At 39.6% G+C, this 17087-nt stretch overlaps 1 long non-coding RNA gene across 1 annotated transcript in view; it reads right to left on the bottom strand.

The window, feature by feature from the left end:
* Positions 1 to 1212: 1212 nt before the first annotated feature.
* LOC127059401 (uncharacterized) overlaps positions 1213 to 17087 on the bottom strand; it is a 31077-nt gene continuing 15202 nt past the window's right edge. The window contains exons 2-3 of the long non-coding RNA XR_007777153.1: positions 2994 to 3105; positions 1213 to 1307 (exon numbers count right to left, since the gene is read on the bottom strand). This is a non-coding gene — a long non-coding RNA (uncharacterized LOC127059401). The remainder of the gene's footprint in view (positions 1308 to 2993; positions 3106 to 17087) is intronic.

Raw genomic sequence — 17087 nt, 5'->3', positions numbered from 1 at the left:
TGCACCTGATTTTTATTCTTAACAAGGTAAACTGTGTATAAGATGAGACATGTATTAATCTGTTTGAGTTTATAGTAAAAAATTGTCAGCACCTCTGAACACTCAGCTGGGAGAAACACCTTCTGGAAGGGCAATACCTTGGCATGGACAGGATTCAGAATCTGACACTGCATTTTGAGTGCACAGCCCAAGGAACCCAGATGGTGAGATGTGTAGCCAGCAGATCCAGATTATACTAAATTCCTCATCTCTGATCTCAGAAAAACGTACTGTGGTAGATAGATGCAGAGATAGAAAGTAGCTAATATGCATCATTAGCACTTCCAGAATGGTGCCTGTTTCCTGGGAGATGCTCTCACCTATTCTTGAGGTTGTGCAGAGATTTTGATAGCTGTAAAAGACTGTAGCACTGATCTTGTTCGTAAAAAACTTCAGGAATGAATTGGAGGTCAGAAAGGGTTCAGGTCATTGAGTTCTTAAATCAGTACCAGTGATAGTAGGAAATGAGAGTAATAGAAATATGCAAGGAGATTACAAAAAAAAAATTCTCCAAGGTAAATACATGTGAGATACATCTCAGGTTAGAACAAAAATGTTGTTGCCAACTTTTAGCTTTTTACTGAAAATGAAAGTTGTTAAGGTTCAGAGCTTTCTGATTTTTTTAATGTTCTGTTTATATAAAATCAATCATTTCCAATGGATCAAGATGCCAGTACAATTTGATGGTTTCTGAAGGACCCATCACATTTGTTTGGCTTCTGCCTTTGCAAATCACCAGCAAAGTAGCTAATGTAGATGACAACAGCCTGACCTACAATGGGCCTTCACAGAAAATAATCAGGAAAATGCTTGCTCAATTAGCTATATTTCTTCCTCTTAAGGAGTTCCTTTCAATTTAAAAGTTTCTTAATGTGACAGATTCAAGTTTTAAACAATTCAGATGGTGTCTTTCTCTCTGCCAGATGGGGGTTTTCAGTAAAATTCCCAGTAATCAGTCTTCAATATTCATCCATCAACTATTCTGGGAAAAAAAAAAAGAACAGAATTTTTAACCATTCCATATTATCATGTTGAAAAGAAGTCCAAGTTTATGGTCTCAGTAAGTCTAAGTGATAGCTAGCTTATCAGTAACACACCCAGGAACTGGTGGCATCAAGTATAAAATCCAATATTTCACAGTATTTTTAGTTGCATCACATCTTACCTCAGTTATAGATATTTGGATTGTCTTTTTCTCTCTCTTTCATTTTTCTTTGTTCTTCCAGCAAATTCGGTATATTCATATCATTTATGATGGATAATTTGTACTGGGAAAAAAGTTAACAATTAGTAAACTTGCATCTCTATTGCACCTGTTGGTACTGGGGGCACTAAGGCATTGCATTAAAAAATAAAGGGAATGTACTCTATGATATCCCATAGCTCTGCTTTAAATAGCCAAGAAACATTTGCACTGGGATGTTTGATAAAAAATACTAATGATATGTTATTTGGATCCTTTTATGCACCCTTACAGCAGTGCTGGGTTAGACCTTGGAATTACTGAAGCAAGAAGCAAAACCCAGGCACCTTCAGAGGGGGTGTCCCGGTTTTCCTGACATTTTTGAATGTCAAATTAGTCGTCTAAGAGCCAGGTGTGTTCCAAGACAGCTGTCAGTGTAAGGGTGTGAAGAGACGATATAAAATGTATGGTATGAGTCATGCTCTGAAGATGTTGGCTTTTCTCTTTGCTTCTCCTTGGACTACAGAGTGTGCTCAGCCAAGAGTAAGCACCTAATACCCAGAGAGGGTCATCATTGTGTACATTATAATCCATCCTAACTCTACCCTTGCCTTCACCAGGATCACTGATGGAAATAGACTTCATTAATTAACCAAAGCTATCTCTGAACAGGCAGAGTTTTCCACTGAGCCACCTCCTTTGCACTCCATTTTATTTTGTAGAAAGCAGCAGTTCAAGGAAATATTCTGCTGCACTATTTCTATGCTCATTCCCTAAAACAAAGACATGTCTATATTGTAAATAATTGCATATGCAATTAACTTATTCTAATTTCCCTGAGAAAAACAAAAAAAATACTTTTATATAAATTAATTGTTATTTTCAACAGGCTTACGTATTTTGATCATTCATTGTGTGTGCCTCTTGTTTTTTTTTCCTGTGTCATGACCTTTGTGACATCAAAAGACGCTCTTTTGTCTTTTGGCCACATTAGCAATCCCGAAACTTATGTCTTGATCACAGGTTCCTATTGTTCATCAGCACCCTGTGTTATACATTCCTCAGCAGAAAAAAACCCACAGTCAAAACCCTTGTGGGAACAAAATGCATGTCTTAATTTTAACTCATACAATGCATAGGCAACTGCTCTTTAAACTGTAATTGTTAGGCCTGAACAAGCATCCATTGAAGACCTCTTCATTGTTGGTACCCTGGTGAGATCATATGGAAAGCCAGTGGTTAGTGCTGTACAACAATATGCTAAAATGCCCAGAGGAATTAGGACGCTTTCTTAGCATTGCCTGTAAACTTTTCTTATTGGCTTGCCTTTTCTTGTCTATGCCACTCATAATTAACTACAGCAAAAGAGGGCCCAGCAAGGAAAAGCAATTTATCTGAAAGCCCCTATTCTTTTCTCAAAATGTATGAAGGCTTATTTTGTACTTCCAGCTGGCCAGCATTTCCTTTTTGTTTGCTGAATAACGATCTGATTGTCTCAAATAATGGAACAGCTTCTAGAGAAGCTCAAAGATGATATAAATTTGCACTCATCTTTGCTGTAGGATCTTCTGTACTGGTAAGGAGTCACTGCCCTTCCTGCCTAGAAGTGACAAGCACGTATGAATACAGCATGAATAAGTGGATATATCAGCAGCTAACTCACATGATAAAAAAAGAAAAAAAAAAAACCAGCTTGGGAAGTTTGGGTCTTTGGGCAACAAAATAGCCAGTAAGTGTCATCATCCATGTAATGCCATTTATGCTAGCATACCTTCATCTGTAGGAATGTAATTTCTTTCTTCATCTGTTAGAGGCAGCTTGTTGGTTCCAGTCTCTTGAGGAGAGTTCTTAATGTTGTGGAAGATCTTGTATTTTTCCAGCTTCTGCAGAAGGCAGAGTGTTTAAAATTGTAATATTTTCTAAAAGAATCATGTACGCAACAAGTAAAAGACATTAAAAGAATCAAAAGGCGGTGTGAGAGACAAGTATGCAAATCAAAGGTTCTTCCACAGAAATGATGATCCTTCAGAGCAAGTTTGAAAGGCCTGTGCATGGCTGAATTTCCACGTGAACCTTTAGGAACTGGTCAAACACAAATGCTTTGCACTGGCCTGAGGTAGAATCCAACCTCTGTAAACAAATGTTACATTTATGGCTGAGAATCAGTCTTGCAGGAATTTGTATTTTCCCCTTCATATTTTTCTTTTAAATGTTAGCAGCATGTTGCTTTTAAGAAAAGGACAAACACTCCCATAGACACAAACATAAAAAAGACTACATTTCTCTCTCCTCTTAACTGCACCTTCCTTGATGTGTCTAAATGTTTGGTCTGGACAGTTTCATCAGTGCCTTGTCCTCTATGCCAAACGTCAAAGACACATCAAGGCTGAACAAAAGTCCACTGAAGTGGGTAGAAATCCCTTCAGTATCTTCAGTGAGCATTGGATGCAGCTGTAAACTTACAGGTTATTGCCAAGAAGAGGTGTATGCTGCCACCAGTTATTAAAGGCACGTTTATTAAAAAAATAAATTAAAAAATCATTGTGTTTCCCAAGCAGCACACAGAGAAACAAAGGGAAAATTTCAGAATGGAAAGAAAAACCCTGGAAAATAACAATTTTTAAAAATGGGAGGTACTGTTTAAAAAATTTCTGCAATTGCACTGATGGCTTGTCTTCCCAGTTTGTTCTTGCCAAATGTGAGAAATGCATACTCAAAGCTATTTTGAAGTTAAACAAACCAAAGGTGTTTGTAAATCTTCAAGCAGTTTCACCTCCTGTGTCCTAAAGTCAGCTGAAGCAAGGTTATTTAAACTGAATTTCAAGTGACTGTTTCTGGCTTAATACCTCCTAATTTTTAATGGTTCAGAGCAGTATTTTGGCAGAAATTATACAACAGTGGAAATAGGCCTTTTATATTGGAAAATGAGAAACACTTCTGAACTCTCACAGGACTGACACTGAGCACTGCCTAAATACTGTCTGTTACACAGGTTAAAAAGCTTCTTCTTATCTTTGGGTTTACAAAATGACCTGCATTATCTTGATTTTCTCCTCAGTGAATCATTCAAATGTCTTACATGTCATTAAAGGTAAGGGGAAATTGTTTAGTGAACTGTTAGCAGGTACAAAATATTTGTTTTACTTAAAAACATTTACACATAAAGGATGTTTGGAGTGGCTGCTTAAGAAAAGGAAGAAAACATTTGACTTTAAAAAAGCCAAGACCTTCAGCAAATATAAAAACAACATCAGTGATTAGCTGTGTGTTGAATGCAGTAGCTGTAACTGGCAAAGACAGAGCTCCAAACATCTAGGTGAGGAAAGAAAATTTTTTTTCCCCAAGTCAAAGATTTAAGAGATTTTTCCATGCATATATTAAACAGCATTTGTCATCTATTTCTCATGGGCTCCTAACCAAGTATCCTATCATCCTTGTTTTTCTGCTGACTCAGACTGCCATGTAATAATTCTTTTTGATTAAACTTCTTGGAGAAATTAATAGTGTGAGTTAATTATTATAAATAAAATCCAAAACTTGCTCATATCTTTTCTCCATATGAGCCAAAAGTGTTGTCTTCCTTGTCCTCTCAAATAAGCCATGTAAGGGATGCTTATAAATCCAAATGCTTCATCCAAGGATGCAGTGTTATGGACAGCTACCTTTTACACCTTTCCTCTTATGCTGGTGGTAGTGTAGAAGAAAAGACACTAATGGAAGCAAATTTCCCTTCTATCCATCACTGCAGACTAATCTCATGCCTGCACATGCTGTCTCTGCTGTCTGTTAGACTCTGTATTTCTCTAAATTATATTCAGTTCTTAAATTGACAAACCTTTCTGTCTGCTTTACTTGCACATTTCCCCTCAAAGCATTTCGTTAGACTTGTTCTCTGCTGCTTGAGATGTCAGAGCTTTATTGACTAGTAGTTATTCAGCATTTGCCACCCTTTCTCACCTTTCCAGACCCACGCTGGGTCAGGACACTCCTTAGACGTAAGGCTTTTGGCACTGGAATTACATTTTCATCGCTCAGGGAAACACTACAAAGCGGTATATCTGGAGTCACTCCAAAGTGAGTAAAACAATTCAAAAATTGCTTTGATTGCCAGTTTGACTGTCACACAGATTGGGCAAGAGTCTATATGTGCTTGTATTTGGCAGAATTCCAGGCAGAATACAGAGGTTGGATGCAAGACAACTGGAGAAAAGATCATCAGAGGCATCAGTGTACCAGCCTCTGTGAAATTGTGAATGTGGGTAGGTGGATAATGAGCTTCAGCTTCCCTCTTAGCTTTGCACTTACGTTTAGTGGTGCAACATCATGGTAAATGCAGCTGAGCGTTGATACATGTGTTTCTGTACTTCTTTGAGGTTCACATTTCTTTCCACCTTACCTCCTGAATCCAAGCTTAAAACCAGCAGAATATCTTCTTATGAAAACCTTCAGTGTCTATCTCTGAATCCGAGATCATACAAACAATCCATAATTGTGTGCATAGTTGAATTGCAGCCATTTTTACAAAATTCATGTCTGGGCAAAACTTTTCATAATTTCTTCTTGATGGCACTGGAAAAAACCTCCTATCTTGTGTTAATAACATTTGTACCTATGGCAATCCATGAAAGATAGATGAGATCCTCACTCAGGGTATACAGGGAACACTTAACACTCTGCAGTTTCATTCTTCACTACTCATTTATAATTTTTTATCAGCCTAGCAATACAAGCCAGATTCTGTTGGTTTGAAGTCAGTGCTAGCTAGAATAATGAAAATTAAAGAAAGTGAGTGCATGGCTGTGAACTTTGGAAAAGGTACAAAAAGATATATATATATATGTATATATATATATATTTATATATTTTTATATATATATTTATATACCGAAATTTTTGGTGTTGTTCCTAAATTTAGCATAATATTTTAATTGGGTCTTGAATGCACTTAAGTGAAGCAATAAATAGGGAATTGCTCAGCAGGGAGGCCTCTGTCACCGCTCATTCATTTCCACTGCTAGACTGTCCAACAGCTCTGATTGGTCTGCACTTGCTTGAGACTTCTGGTTTATGTGTTCATCAGTACGAACAAAAGTTACAAAGCACCATAAGTTCTTTCTGGTTGCAATACTAGTGGGACATTTTTTTAAATATGAGTAGCTGATAAGGTTAGAGTGAGATGAAACATTCAAATCCTAAAAGCTCACATCCCAGTCAAAACACTGAGCTGTTCAGAGCTGGTACATCATAAACTCAGTCAAACCTGTGATCAGCTGCTGGCGTCCTCTATTGCTCTGATCAGGACTATAGTGAGCATAAAATGAAGGATCACCACATGAATCCTTTTCTTCTTCGCCTTTGAATGTAACATCAGTGTTGAGAAGCTGCACTGCAATATCTTGGATGCCTGAGTCATGCCACCTTCCTTAGGCTTTCTGGGAAGATGATAGTGTTCACAAATGCTTTGCACACTCATACTTCTAAAAAGCCAGAGTGACCATATAGTTGCTCTTGTCTGACATCTCACACAACACAGGTCATAGAAAAATTTACCTTGGTACTTTACATCAAATCCAGTAGTCTGTGGCTAAAATATAGCATATATTTTTGACACCTATCTCAATTTAAAGTTTTCAAGGAGCTATATGATTCACTCTGACTTTAAGCAACTAGTTCAAAAGTTAAATTTATTCACTTTCCAAAAACTGTGCCTTATTTCTAGTTTAAATTGTTTTCATTTCAACCCCTAGCCACAGACTTTCCTACACTTTTATCTGGTAAGGAGTCTTTTACTGTCACAGACAGGTTTCCTGGGCAAGCTTTTTGGGATCCTGCTCAGACAAAGTCTCACTTTTCTATACTTAACTCTTCTAACATAATTGCCATTATTCAAAAATAAACTGATTAAGTTATTTAGTGGGTTATTAACACTTCCAAGTGGCTAAGACACAAACAGCTAATAAACATTTATGAGGTAGCATCATGCCAAGTATACAGAGGAGATTGAAAGCTCTCCAGAGCTAATTTAGAAATGTCCCTTCTTGATGTCAACATCCTAATCCTGAAATAGCACTGGAGTTGTTCTGCTAACACCTACCTCTACAGATTACTGGTTATTTCCTATTCCAGATCACAGCCAAGCATGGCTTGGCTTTATTTATATTTTTTGTCTTCAAGATAACCCATTTTTATTCATTGTATCCATTATTTCATTGCTAGAATAGTTAATTTATCTTTGATGAAACTGAGAGGGTCAAAAGATGAGTCTGGATGAAAGAGTAGATAGCTCTACTTATACCAGTTTGATTGAGCCAGCCATAAATCTCTGCTTGATGGCTCTTTAATGCAGTTGATTCATGAAAGCACGCACTTCCTGATTTTCATACATTTGTCTTCATCAGGAAGAAGACAGCTGCCAAGCTGAGCATCAGCATGTTAAGCTGCAGGATAAACAAATTTTATCTGTCTCTGAAGATGTAGGTCTGAAGATTTCTCAACAGATTCCATCCCGAATAAGCACCACTTTTCAGCCAAAACTCATATCTACCTTAGTATACCTCCTCCCTTGTGATAGACCACACAGTGCAGATCAAATGCAACCACACAGGAATATGTTATTCCAACCCTGCCCTATTAAATGGGTTTTTTTGTCAAACTATCTGTGGCTTTAGCAGAAATGTGAATTTCATAACTAAAGGTAAACTTCCTGCACATGAAGACAGAAGTTTTGTGTGTATTTTTGCATGTGTGAATCACTTCTTCCTGTGACTAGGCACATCTTCAGTATTAAAAAGTAACAAAAAAGTTCTCTTTATATTAGCTGTAGATAATGTTGTACTGTTATGGAAAAGATAATAAGTCATAAAACCTTCACTTCTGGAAAATACCGCACATTTTGAACATGGTTAGTCATGAACCAGAACAGAGCAGTAATGTGTATTCCGTTTCCCTGCTTGTTTTGAGGCAGTGCTTGGAAAAAATGATGATAAACCAGATTAGAACTGTGAAATCACTTTGCCACTTTTATAAGCTGTCACTGCCTTGGTGGATGAATAGCTATGAAGATAAGTGCAGCTATGCCACGTAGCTCCATTCCCTCCTCCACCCTGCCACCCACACTCAAGTTCTGATGCAAGAGCAGTCCAACTCCTTCAGGGCTGTCCAGGAAATTTCCACCCAGAGATTTCCGTAGTAGTGTTTGCAGTCAGCACCACCAAAGGAGGAGATAAAGGTTTGTTCAGAGCTAATGCCTTGAACTACTCTTTCCACAGTCAGTAATGGATGCCTTAAGCCAGCTTGTGATCAGCCATCTCATCTTTGTCACAGTTTCTGGCATTATACACAATCCTTCTTTGCTCATGTACAGTTAATGCATGTGTATAAATGCACATAACACTTCCCAGAGTGAAAAAAAACCAAAAATCTGCAGAAGTGAAAATTTAATTTAAGAGAAAGTAGAAGAGGTAACACCATGTAATAGCCTGACTAGGATTTCTGCAGCTGTCTCATGAAATCTGCCTGATGTTACAGGGATCACTTTGCAATGAGTTTTACTATGTGAGACACTGAGACCCTTCCTTGTAATTAACTTCTCAATATATTTATCTTTAAAACTTCTTCAAAAGTGGCTTTTTTAAAAGCAAGTGGAAGAGAAGTGACCCTAGAATTTAGCTCAGTAATTAGTTGTTATTTTTTCTATGATTACTAGAAGAAAAGTTTACTTTTTCCGAGAATGTATGATGTACGATGTACGGTGGTGTATCCAAACATTGTAAACACAATACAGTCACAAACCTTCTAGAGAATCTTCCTTCAGCAAGAGATGATTATCAAACCACTCAGTCATTGGCTGCACTGTACACATAGCTAGAAATCTTGGCTAGAGACATAAGTGATTGCTTTCAAATGGGAAGAAAAAAAAAAAAAAAGAAAACAGAAGAACAAACTTTCAAACACAGAATTTCCAGCCTGATGAGAAAGGGGGGAATCCAGGAGGTTAAAATAAGGAGTCCATGCAGGAGGCAAGGTGTACCACATGTGCTTGTGGAGCTGAACTAAAGTTAAGTTACTCTGGCTCGGAGATGAAGTTTTAGGTAGAAGAATTAGGAAAATTGCCATGAAACATGCCAACTTCATGCACCAGCTGTGGAGATCATGTTACTGATAAGGGTGGAAGATGCCTCAGGGAGCTGTAGTAATACCATAGATGTGGCCTCTGTGCTGAGCAGCTTCTGAGCAGTCAGGTTTATCTTCTTGCTTCCACTCTTCAATGAGAAACTTGGTCCTCTTAGGCTCCTCAGAGAACCAGTGACATGTCAACTTATACAGAAGTCTTTGCACCTTTTATATCTGAAGAAAAACTGGTGCCTCAGTGATCCCAGGGGAGTGGGAAGGGTAGGCAACAAGCAGCACCTTCTGTTCTCCCTGTCTATGAAGGACACAGGTGGACACAAGATGTAAACTGGAAAATATCTGATACAGATGACTAATATTTTATTGCTCAGATGAGAATTTCAAAGTTTGGACAAAACAAAGTGGGATTTCCTTCATTTTACTTGGATTTGTTGGAGAGCACTCTTTAATGGCAGCTGAGACAGGTTCTTCTTTCAGAAAGCACAAACATGAGAACAAAAGTAATTCAAGTCCCTGATGTTACTGAGAACCCGTGTGCTCCTTACAAAGGACTGTAAGGAAGCCAGCACAGGCTGCAGCAGAGGAAGGAGCAGGAGCAAGAGCAGATGATGTTGGCTTGTCCAAGAACGTGCATCCTTGCCAGGAGGCCTTTCCAGGTCTCAGACACAGAATGCTCTGTGCTTGCACGAGAGTCAGTGTTTTTCTGTCCTACACATGGCAGCACTGAGGTAATACTCTGTCGAGCATTTGCTACTGGATTTGTGCCCTTATAAGAAGAGGGATGACTCGGTACAGATGCAATGGTGGTGGTTGAGAAGTACTGAGAAAGCTGATGGCTTTTAAACTGCATCCCCATCATTAACCAAAAAGCAGATTGTGGGACCTCTGGTTTTCTGAAGAGCCCTGTAGCTTCAGTACAAGAAGCAGGGAGGCTGGCAGTGACTGACAGCTCTTCCCCAAGGAAGATGTGGGCTGACCCTAATGAATCATCATTCTGATCCAGAGTATAGCAGCAGTGATCATAAATTCAATCCCCTGTTCTTATAATTTACTCATAGAGGACATGTCCCTGCTTACATTTATAATCTGTTCCATTATTAATTATTTCAAAATCCTTGTCATATATTTCCTCCTTCGCATTGTGGTGGGGAGCTGGGTTAGGGAGGTTGTTCCAGAAAACATTTCTGGTGTTTGTCTTTTTTTTTAATTCAATTAGACTTTAATTTCTCTCATATTTTAATTAAAAACACAAACAAACAAACAAACATCTGGCTTCTGCTACTACTGAAGAAAGGGTGGTCATACACTTCTTGTCTCCAGCCTTGGAAAAGCCCAGGAAGAAGATGGCCCTGGGTTCCAACCACAAAAGTACTTAAAGTAAGTCTTTTGGCTCAAACCACAGTCAGAAAGAAAAAGGAAGGAAAAGCATTTGTAATTGCAAAAGCATTTCCAAGTAAATTATTTGACAAATCTTGAGTATAAATAATTCAACTTCTCATGACTGTGAAATTACATAGTATAAGATAGGCATTTCTTACTAATCCAGTACTCTTTAATGCATTCATTTTAATGTCATTCTTGCCAAAAATTAACTATAAAACTACATCACTTTCCATTCTTTGTGGTATTGACATAATGTATAAACTTTTCCAACTATTCATGGTTTATAGTTTTGTTTAAAATGCCAAACAGAAGTTTCACAGAGGTCCAATACACCAGCAAATGTACTCTGTTCTGCATGCTTAAATATATAAAAACCACAATTATGCTTCCTAAGTGCCTAAACTTTTTCATCTAGAAGAGTTGTTTTTCTATTTTACTTCCTTCCTACCATTTTTGAGTGGCAGGAAAATGAAAAAAGAGTGAGTTGATCTGCCCAAAATAACCAAGAGATGGCAGCACTCCATTCAACCCAAACTTGACTTGTCATACAATCTATATGGCTGCAGTACAGCAGCCGGTGCAAGTGGGAAAGGCAAGGGAAACGGAGCAGTCAGCCGTAGAGTAAGCTGGGACACACATCATTTCATCAGTCACTCTCCCTGCTTGTCGTGGCGAGGCTGAGAATCACAGCAGGTGTGGAAAGTTCTTGACTAAGCAGGGAGAAGGAGGAAGCTTGTGACAATTGTATTTCTTCCTGGTGCCCTGTCTATTGATGGCAGCAACATTCTCTGAGCTCCCAAAGCCGTCCCCCTTGCATTTGAAAGAGTAAGGAAAAATATTGTCATCCTGAGGAAATGTGTTAAGATAAGGCACATAGTGAACACGTTCCAAATTGCATTAATCTTTTTTTTTTTAAAGACCGCTGAAATTTTTGTACATATTAGAGTGGATCAAATTTCTTGCAGCATTCTTTCCTTTTTCTTTTAAATGCTGGAGTGAACTCCCCCTAAGGCTCCTCATCCCTGACAGCGCAAGCTACAATTTATGAGGTACTTGTTCTCAGTGTGCCAAGGTGCAAATGGCCGTAGGGTGAAGCCTTATTGGATGTCAGGTGCTCTGGGTTCTTTGGGAAGAGAGTTAGTGTTTGGAGAACAGAGTGCTAAGGATTTTGAAATTAACCTTGAAGTAGCTGTGACTGATATAGTTGTACATTTTACAGTTTTTGGTCTCCAGAAACCTTCAGATGTTTTTAAGCTTCCTTACAAAAGGCCAGGCACTCTCTGATACTGAAGATCACTGATGGAGCTAGACTCAAATATTCTTCCTTGCATGACAAACATAGATGCATTCACAAAAGGTAAACTTTCTTTGCACTTAAATGGCTGTGTTTATATTGCATGTTCAGTAGGCGGATTCCAGTCTGGATTTTGCCCTACATGTTAGGGCAATCACTCCATTTGGTTTTATACTTTTTCCCATACATTCTTTCACTGTCAAAAGGTGGGAGGTTTAAATTAGTATGCAATAATTATTATGTTGCAAAATCCTAGCAGAGATAAACCCCCTGACATTCACACCAAGTCAGCTCTGTAAAATCGCTGCTAACGTTTGACTGAGTCAGGCTCCATGACAGCAAAAATTACAAAGGTGTATGGCCACTAGGGTGTTAGAGTAGGAGCTTAGACTCATATACAAAATCCATGGTGTGCTGATTAAATCTCAGCTTCTGAACACATCAAGAATTCCATGGATTAAGGTCCTCACCTTTCCCACCACACCTAGCTGCCCTGTCAGAAGAACATTTTGTAGCTTTGTCTCTCCCAGCCCACTCTTCCAACACAGGCATACAGGGGAAGTTTGTGTTGTACTTAAGCTCAATCATTAGTCACTTTAGTTAACATTGGGAATGCTAAAGAAGACAGATGGCTTTTGAGATAAGGCTAAATTAAATATTTAGTTTTACCTGCATTGAAATAGATGCAATTTCTGGGATATTGCAAATGAAATCTCTAATTTATGTATATTTAACGTGGGTGGAATAGCTGATGGTCCTTTCCCATTACAGTAGGCTCTATCTTCTACAATCCATTAATTTTGCCAAGAAAATATTCCTTTCATCCTGCTTTTGAACAAAAATTTAATATCAGAGACCACTCTCTAGAGAGCCTCTCTCCACTAAAAACTCGCTGTTTAAATCAAGCAGAAAACAATTGACAGCACTCTGTGAGGAGCTGCTCTGCCACACTCTGTGTGACACCATCAGGATCTGTGATTGTCACAGGCTGTGGGGGCTCTGCTGCCAGGTGCCTTCTGCAAGGCAGCCCCCAAGCAGCCCTGCATCCTTAACGCCACGTCAGACAAGTGCTGGCTGGACCTACCTCAGACTTTGCACATACATAGGCTCAGAGAAGTCCAGGAGTGCGTTACGGCTTTACCACTCAGGATATAAGCCAAGGACGAGTAGAGTTTGTTTAAGGGGAAAATGCAGGCTCTCACATGCTGAGAGAGGGGGAAAGAAAAGGGAAAAGGAAACATTTTTGACAGGACAGAGGAGAAGATGCCTTCAGAGGAAAGAAGCTGAACTTCAGAGTGTGCTTGGAGAGCACAAGTTGAGCCATGCTTTGGCAGGCTGCAGCACACATTCCCCCAGGGCAGGAGCATATGTCAGTAAGAGCTGGGCCTCCCCATACATAGTCCCTCCTAACGTTACTGCTGGATCTTTTATGGACTTCTCTGGAGTGATTGCTACCCCCACACACTCCTCCTCCACAACTTTCTCTGTAGTCTCCACCTTCAACCTCTATCCCTTACAAGCTTCAACTGCACATGGTACAGTGACCTGAGGTGAAATTATATATGTGATGTTCACTATCTAAAGTCCTGATTTATTTACTTTGGAGTATATGGGGGAAATAGAGGTATTTGAGGCAACCTGAAAAGTTCAAGAAAGCTCTTGATTAATATGCTGCTGGACAGGATAAAATTAATATTGCCAATGAAAACACCATCAGGCCAAGTGCAAATGAATGCTTATATTGGGCTGGGATGGTCTGCATGGGCAAAGAAAGGCTATTGAATTAACTCGGGGGATCAGGAAAAAATACAGGAATGACTGTAAGAAGAGTGAAGGGAAAGAAGGAGTGTGTTGGCCCACGTGTCAATGAATCGGCTGTTGGCAGCACATAAATGTTAAGGAGCAGCTTGAAGTCTCTGACTATTTGTAGCCTGATTCCTAAACCAAAGAAGAAATCCAGAGCAGTACTGGATACCAGACTACACCTCTGAGCCATCAGAGCCTTTCACTTGCGCTAAGGAAAATAGATTATTGATGCTGGCAGGAACATGTGCTCTAAAAACAGACAAGGAGATTGCAGCCTAATCCAAATCCAAACAGAAGCAAGTTGTCTAAAGCCAAATTCCTTTTACAGTCCCTTAATTTCACTACAAAATTGCTTTCCTTTAAGTTTTAAATTGTGTAGTATCCGAGCCAATCTAGCTAACCCTTGCTTACAAGAGCAGTCTGTCTGTGCAGGAGTGGACCCATTAAAAACTCAAAAGCCTAATGGCTTACAGGACTCAGGGTAAAATCTTGGCCCCACTGAAGGCAGCAGGAGGCTTGCCAAGGACTTCAGTGGGGCCAGTATTTTACCTCAGTTCTTTACAAGCAGCAGTGTTGCTCATTTAGAAGCACAAAAACACCGCTGTGAATTTCCTGAGGTCCAATCACCAGCTTTTGCTGGTGCTTCCGTCGTCATCACATGGCTTCACTTTCAAACCCAAAGGAAAGAGGCTGAGAAGTGAAGCCATATTATCCCACTAAAAGCCCTTTCCTCTAACATGACCTATGCATGATGTTTAATTCCAGGGAAAAGAGGAAGAAACCCATAACTTGTGTGGTTTTCTTTTCCCCCTTCCTCTCATTCTCCTGAAAAAAACTTCCTTCCCCTGGAGGGTGGCGCAAAGAATCTTTGCTAGAAATGCCAGGGCTCTGGGCTGCTGCTCCAGCCGGGATACCTGGGACATGACGTGTCTGGAGAGCCGGGCGGGAGGCACAGCAGCCTCGGGCTGCTCTGGGGCCCCCACCCAGCAGATGACCAGGCTCTGACACACAGCCCCATCGGCCGGACACGCCGCCAGGCCGGCACCGTAATTGAAAACAGCGGGACTTCTGCCTGCCGTCCCCACTCTCAGGGCTCGGGAGTGTGTGCTCGTGATCAATAATGCTCCATGGGAATCTTTTAAAGTCCTCCCAGCCACATCACTCCAGTAAAGGATTTGTCAGCTTTTCCATAAACCCCAGTTTTGAAAAGTTTATAGCGCAGCTTGTTTTCATTACCTTGAGGTGAAAGTTGCCATATAAAATTTCAGACCAGAAACCTTTTTTCCCTTGCTAATACAAAATACCATTTAAAAGAAATTTTAGTCTCCAAATTTAGAGTCCTGGTAAGAACCATGCTATTCCCTCAGTGCTTTCAGTGTGCTGCTCAGAACTCCTGTGTGAAAATCTAGTGAATTCAAGAATTAACAAACAAGTGGCCAGCTCTTCTGTTGGATTTTTAAACCACTGACTAATACGACCAGAACTGCCGAGTTATTTTGCTCACCCCCAAGAAATGCTGTAAGTCTGTGTCAGGGACTTCTGTGGAAGAAGAACAGACAATGTGCCTCTGTCTCTTCCCTTTCCAGCGGCTGGAATTATGGTTTTGCACCACTTCAGTTTTTTTAAGGAGTAAAATTTCAGCTCATATAAACTTACTGTAGCTCCATTCACAACAGTCTACTTTGCATCTTCTCTCTGTTAAACAGTTTCTATACTGCACCCTTGAAATAATTGAACTTTCAGTAACAGACAGGACTTTTCCTGTTAGAGGCATGAGTCACATTCCAGCTACCTGTTCTTACTGAGCACAGTGGGAGAAGATTCAAGCTCAGCTGACGTCAGATGCCAGTGCCTCACACAGACAGGCAGAGTATTTCTCATCACACAGGTAGAGTATTTCCAGCAGTAGCTGACCCCTTCATTGCCAACAGCTTCCCTCACCTCTGAGCTAGGACTTTGCCCAGTGGCATCCCCTCTCTGCTGCTTTCTGACCTGTCCAGCAGGAACAGACTAAAGTTGCTGCCTCTCCTGGGAAGGAGAGAGCTGTAAGAGCAGCTGTTTCCAGGCCTGCAAGGCTGGTGCTGCTGTTTTACAGCAATAGGTGCCAGCAACCAAAACAGCAGCTAACAAACACCCAAAGGAACTTTGTACCTGTGCATACCACCTTCATGCACCTATGGCTGGAAGGACTAAGGCTTCTTTAATTTCACAAAGTTAATTTTGCACAATGCTCTTACAAAACAGAAAACAGAATATTGCAGTCTACTATCTTTGGAGACTTACACAGGAGAACAAGAACTACTGTGAGTTTGTCCATGGAAACCGAAATGATTTACATTTGCTAGATCTCCAGTCTCTGAAACATCCATCCAAATGTCATATGACCATGCTACTCCTGGTGGAATTAACACATTCTGGATATTTTCTTGATGAGAAGCTATATTTCTTATATATACTTATTTTTGGCATGGCCTATGCCTAGGATTATTTCTTCTCAAAAGTGGATTTTTGCTGGTGAAAGAAAGCTTGGAAAACTCAGAGAAGAAAAAGATTTCTTTTTTCCTAAGCAGTGCTTAGAAAAAAGTATCTATGTGGGTATTGAACTGATTAGTTGTGGGGGTGTTTTTTGGATTAAAGGAAATAATACAAAATATCTGGGAATGGACAACAGATGGAAAGAGTCTTCAACAAAATTTAAAGTGTATTAATATTGTCATTACAACAGGAAGCTGAAAGTGTATTGCCAACTATGGAATACCAAGTATAAATACAGCACATTTGAGTCTTGTTTCTTAAGAAAATGAAGCTTAGATGATTGTGTGATTGTGCACTTATAAATCACATGTCTTTATTCTTCTTCTCTCCTTTTTTATTCTCTGGAGTGAATCAGGAGAACAGTAGAGGTTTCAAGGTCAAAATATTTCAGTGAGGGTCCTAAAGCCTGAAGCTCATCAGGAAAAATAAAGCTAAAACTAAACAAAAGCAAAACAAAAGCCAACTCCCCCAAATTATTAGCACTTCTACCCAAGTAAACTATACTGTAAAAATTCATCTGCTTTTGAACACCAGAAATTCCACATGTGTAAACAGACAGTCAGAGCACTTCAACAGCTGGAAAGGTTTTAATTTAAGCTGTTACCTTATTAGACACCAGAAAGCCTATTGCAAAGTAAAACACACAGGCTCTCAGACTAGTTGTATTGACAGGTAAATGTGACAAGCATGTACTCAGACTCCAAAATTTCCTACAAG

The sequence above is a fragment of the Serinus canaria genome, chromosome 3, assembly GCF_022539315.1.
Source record: "Serinus canaria isolate serCan28SL12 chromosome 3, serCan2020, whole genome shotgun sequence".
Lineage (NCBI taxonomy): Eukaryota > Metazoa > Chordata > Aves > Passeriformes > Fringillidae > Serinus > Serinus canaria.
This window is presented reverse-complemented; position numbering and strand designations above follow the sequence as displayed.